Source organism: Sinocyclocheilus anshuiensis, unplaced genomic scaffold (assembly GCF_001515605.1).
Source record: "Sinocyclocheilus anshuiensis isolate Anshui unplaced genomic scaffold, SAMN03320099.WGS_v1.1 scaffold12, whole genome shotgun sequence".
NCBI classification, from domain to species: Eukaryota; Metazoa; Chordata; class Actinopteri; order Cypriniformes; family Cyprinidae; genus Sinocyclocheilus; species Sinocyclocheilus anshuiensis.
In genome coordinates, this window is record NW_015555713.1 from 67,669 (window position 1) to 73,161 (window position 5,493).

Below are 5,493 nucleotides of genomic sequence, written 5' to 3' on the forward strand. Positions count from 1 at the left end.
GTGGTGTCCCGCACATGGTGCGTCGTGAGCATATATCAGCATCACCCCCTTTGGCAGTGTGGCACCACAAGCCTTGGTGCAGTGAGGTCATCAGTGGCATAAAACAGAATGTTGTTTATCACACGCAGCATGTGTGTTACGTGGTATAGCCGTTTGAGGCTTGGGGCAGCAGCAAGTTCATCTGGTGTGATAGGGTGGCTGGAGGGGTCAGAGAGGTGGTGAAGGATGGTTTTGATGGCGGAGTCAGAAGCTTGCATGTCAGCAATGTAATTAGTGGAGATTTGAGGAGCCAGCGTAAGCGGCTCTGCGGTGGGCATTGTGGTGGGTTGAGTGTGTTTGCTGCGGGTTATGGCTGCCACGTTAAGAGTGGGTTGGTGGGTTGGTGGAGACCATAACTCGCCGTGTAGTGCACCTGCTTTGGCTAGGGCATCCGTTTGGTCGTTGAGGTCCTTGTCTGGACCAGGTTGCTTCGAGTGGCCTTTCACTTTCTTCCAGTAGACGATCATATCATGTTCACTTGTGATGTCGTCGCATGCCTGGAACAGGTGTTGGTGTTTAACTGGTTTGTTGTTTGCTGTCTTGAAACCATTTTGCTTCTAGCCTGGGAACAGGTGTTGGTGTTTAACTGGTTTGTTGTTTGCTGTCTTGAAACCATTTTGCTTCCAGCCTGGAAGATGGCATGTGAAGCCAAGTCTGGCATAGTTGGAGTCTGTGCAAATGAGCAGTTCTCTGATGTTATGGATTGATGCTATCTGCAGGGTTATGAGAATAGCTGCTATCTCAGCATATTGTGATGATTGTGGACCCAGCTTGAAGTGTTGTGGTGGGCAAGGTCGATCATTTAGCCAGAGAACACCAACACCTGCCTTTAGGATACCCTCGTGGTTGTAGGAACATCCATCGATGTGGGCATGCCTTGGCAGACATTCTTGTCAAAATACCTGTGGCAGGTAGGTGGCGGTAGTTGGGGCCTTTCTGCTTCTACGATCTCAGTCGGTGTGTCATCGGAGCAGCTTTGGCAGGCTGCCAGGCCGTTTCCCAGCGCCGACTTGTGATTTTGAGCATATCGTGCTTCTACATTGCACCCCTGGAGGGCCATGAGCCATGTGGCTATGGGTGCGTTTGTGACCACACCGGATGTGCTGGCTGTTGAGGAATGTGACAGGCTGGTGACAAGTTTCTATGATCACTTTCTGTGCTCCGATGTAGTTGGAGAATCTCTGGATGGCCCATACAGTACAGAGCAGGGCTTTCTCACAGTCAGAGTATTTGCACTCTGGGGGAAGAAGAGTCTTGCTGGCATATGCGACCACCCTTTTGTCCTGGTCATGCCGTTGGTATAGACCAGCACTGAGGCAGTGGCTGGAGAATCCAGTGTCCAAGTAGAACTCCTTCTGTGGATCTGGGTAAGCCAGACATGGAGCAATGCACAGATGTTGTTTCAGCTCATTCATGGCATTTTGCTGATCGACCTCACGGCTGGCGGTGATTCGGAGCAGATAGAGTCTGTCTCGCGTGGTAACATTGGCAACAGTTTGCAAGTGAAAGTCAATGTCTTTTAAGTAGGCGTGCACATCGTGGCCTCCTGCAGGGTTTGGAGTGAAAGTGGGAATGTTTCTAGCCAGCTTATCCAATTCTTTAGGTGACACGCCGTGACTGGAAGACAGCCTTTGAAAAGGCTCCCACCCCCTTGCTGCTGCTGGGGGTTCAGGGATGCTGGCAGGTGATGTCTTGAGCAGTGGGCTCTCACCCCCCTTTTGAACTGGAAACCCTTGACTAGGAGGTATCAATCTGCTGGTTAGGGGAAATTCTGTGGTGTGCATTTCCCTTTCAGAGTCACTTTGCAGTCTATATGCATATTTAAGCTCTCGGTGAACCGTATCAAGTTCATCTTTTAAATCGTCTCTTTGTTGGGCCAGGGCACTGACTTCAACCCGGGAACTTTGCAGGTGGCCTTTGCAGGCCTTGGCCCTAGCATCTCTCTCTGAGATACACCGGAAAGTATCTAACTAAGATTGTTGACAGCGTGATCGTCTAAAGACTTTGGCAGCTTGGGTCGTCAATCTATTACTCAGCCTTCCCTGATGATTCTCAAAGGTTCGGTCTCTAGGCAAACAAAACAGAACAAAATGAAAAACAAACAAACCAACAAATCAAAACACAGAGAGAGATAGAGGAGAGAGCAGGTTTAAGCCTTTTACTGCTGTTAGGGGTTATGACAGGGCCTACCGAGTAGAGGGTGCTGCTGGGTCATAACATCTAGTGTGGCAGCCTGTGGAGCGGCTAATTACCTTAAAGATTGAGGAGCAACCTGATTTTGGGGTTTCGCTAGCTGGATGGGTCAGTATTCTATGGCTAGGCTTAGTGATGGATTGAGGTGATTCAGTCTGGATCCCGTGGCAGCTCACTGTGATCCGCCGTGGAGGCAACTGTCACTTCACCAACTAAGCACTAGAGGGAGTGTTACCTATAGGTGAACAAAAATGGCTAGAATACAGAAATTAACTTTAAATTTGAATTCAAACACTGTTTAAACTAAATTTAAATAAATGAGTGGTAAAGGGAGAGAGAAGAGGGGGAGAGAACCCTGATTAAAAATTAAAATTTAAATAAAAAAAAGGAACAAAACAAACAAATATAAAAGTTATAAAAGTAATAAAAGATAATAAAGTAAAACAAAAATAGTACTGGATATGAAAAACTAATACAAAAACAAGAAATAAAAATAAATGAATAAATAAAATTAAAAATAAAACTGCAGGTAACTAGAATGGCTAGAATGATAATGACTAACGAAGCAGAAGGGAAACTAAAATAAAACAAATTACAGTATCAAGTCGACCTAGCAGATAATGCCCACAAGGGGGAGTGGGTGCGCCCACCTAAGGTGAAAACAGGAAGGTAGAAGGAGTTCAAGAAGTGTTAGATACTAAAGTCTGTGACCAGGACTGTAATTTATATGCAAATGTCAAAGGCTAAAAGGGTCTCTTAAGCCATAAAATCCCAAAGATCATGCATGATTCTACGCAGACGCTACAGAACACTCCGGTGATACAGAGTCATATTGCGCCAAGGGGTCAGCGCATCCTAGCAGTCGCGCGTTACTTTGATGCGCAAGGTGCCCGTGCGCCATGCGCTCTGAGGCACCCGGCCCTTTAGCCAGAGCTGAAGCGGTCGCATATGTAGGAGCCCTAGTTTGTACACTGTCGAGGCGGCAGCCATCTGGCCTAGCGTCCTCTGAAAGTATTTCAGCGGGGGAGAGTGCCCTAACTGGAAGACTGCGAGAGAGCTGATCTGTTTTTGTAAGCGCTCCTCCGACAGACACGCTCGCATATTTATTGAATTCAGCTCCACTCCTAAAAAGGAGATGTTCTGGCTTGGTACCAGCATGCTCTTTTGCATATTCACAGTCAGCCCTTCTGTGAGCAGCGCTCTCTCTGATTGGGCTAAGACTAGCCAATCGTCGAGATAGTTCAGGATGCGCATTCCGCTCTGCTTCAGAGGAGAGAGAGCAGCATCCATGCATTTCGTAAACGTACGAGGGGCCAGGGATAAACCGAAGGGTAGGACTGTGAATTGGTACGCTATCCCCTCAAATGTAAATCTCAGGAAACGCCTGTGGCTACCTGAATGTGAAAATAAGCATCCTTTACATCCACGGATATAAAACAATCTCTCGGTCTGATGTGTGAGAGGATTTGTCTCAGCGTAATCATTTTGAATGAGCGCTTCGAAAGAGCGCGATTCAGCGCGGTCTCAGGTCCAAGATTGGGCCTGGCAGTGCCTGCCATGCTTCTGTGAACTGTGACAGCGGGCAAGGCTGACTGCACACCGTGAGGGATAACTCGCCATTGGGGGGCGGGGAGTTTAATACCGAACGAGTGTGAGAGTGAGTGATGGGGGAGAGGGGCGTGAGAGGAGGAGAATTGCTTTGATATTGAGGTGAGTTTTGTATGTTTTTCAGCCTGCCGTCTCTGTCAGGGCGGGGTCTCTGGCACTTCGAGCCTGTCTTGGTCTCACCGCCGGCTCATGTTCGCGCTGAACAGCAGCAGAAGAGGCGTGCGGTCTTCCCGCGCGCTGCGCTGAGGAGGAGCGGGAACGCGCAGGAGGGTTCGCGCCGAGCCCGTCCTCATCCAGAGACTTGAACAGCTTGGCCTGATACACCTAGAGTATCGCCATCACGTGCAGTGCTGAAGCTGCTTGGCCCGCAGCGGAGAAAGCCTTGCCAGCGAAGTTTGCAGTGGCGCGGCAAGGTTTAGAGGGGAGAGACGCGTTTCTCACTCTCCAGTTCGCCGCGGCTGAAGGACAGAGATGGGCAGTGACGGCTTCTTCCACGGGAGGGAGTTTAAGATACCCCACTTGGTCAGCGCCGTCCACAGAAGACAGGAGGGAGGATCCCGGGTTGTGCACTTAACTGGTGAGCGGCGCGTTCCACGACTTCTTTATCTCATCGTGCACCTCGGGGAAAAAGGGGCCGGGCCTTTCGGCCGCGATCCGACTGGAGGTGCCACTCGTCCAGACGGCTTCTGGCCGGCTCGGCAGGAGGCGCCCACTCCAAACCGAGCTCATTAACTGCCTTGGACAGGACGCTTAGAAGCTCGACATCACTATGATGGAGGTCCCCCGCGTCACTACCGTGGGGCGCAGTGTAATTCAGCGGGCTGTTAAACCATTCCTCTCTTGCAGACGCTGCCACCGAAATGGCATCATTTTCAACCTCAGCGTCCTCCATGGCACCGAAGGACACCGCATCTTTAGCGATGGGGGAGGGGCGGAGAACAGCGGTCATGGAGTGCACTGGAAGGGGACCTGCAGCAGGGGGGTGAGGAGCGTGTGGGCACTGAGCCGGCGCGGGCTCGTCACCTGACCCTGACAGATCCTCATTAGAAGCTCGCGGCACTTTCCTCCTTGGCTCGAAGAGGCTGCAGAGGAAGAGCGTGGCAGGGCTAGTTGGGTGAGTTCATCGCCTTGGACGATGGCCAAATGGAGCTTGAGAGTCTGGAGCTCATATCTCCGCAGTGGAGGCAGTCTGACCCCCCAAGCGCCACCTCTGCGTGGGCGCGACCCAGGCAGAAGACGCACGACTTGTGGCCATCAGAGAGTTTGATTGGCTCTGCGCAGGAGAGGCAATCGCGAGTCATCCTTGTTTCCGAAGAAGCAGGGGAAGAGAAGGCGTGTCCGCTGCAGCGTGTAGATCATGGTGAGTAGTCTTGATAGGCTTCTTGCTTCTCGTAGAAGGTTGGCTGAAGAAAAAGATTCTGAATAGATGACGTACAAGCACTGCTTCATATAGAGTGGGAGCCCCTCATATTTCGCGCGCTTGAACGCCATTGGCCAGTTTCACTGATGTGATTCTATAAGGCTTCAGTAGTATTTGGAGGAAAGGGTAATTGCCATAGCAATGTAGAGTGACCGAATCAAAAGGGAAACAATAATGTACAGTATGTGGAAAATAATGTGTTTTTTTAACCTTAAACCGCATAAACACATTTC

At 50.3% G+C, this 5,493-nt stretch overlaps 1 long non-coding RNA gene across 1 annotated transcript; it reads left to right on the forward strand.

The window, feature by feature from the left end:
• The first annotated feature begins 1,476 nt into the window (after positions 1-1,476).
• On the forward strand, positions 1,477-2,599 carry LOC107672136 (uncharacterized). The gene is made up of 2 exons (XR_001632289.1): positions 1,477-2,232; positions 2,333-2,599. It is a non-coding gene; the product is annotated as an uncharacterized LOC107672136 (long non-coding RNA).
• The last annotated feature ends 2,894 nt before the right edge of the window (positions 2,600-5,493 follow it).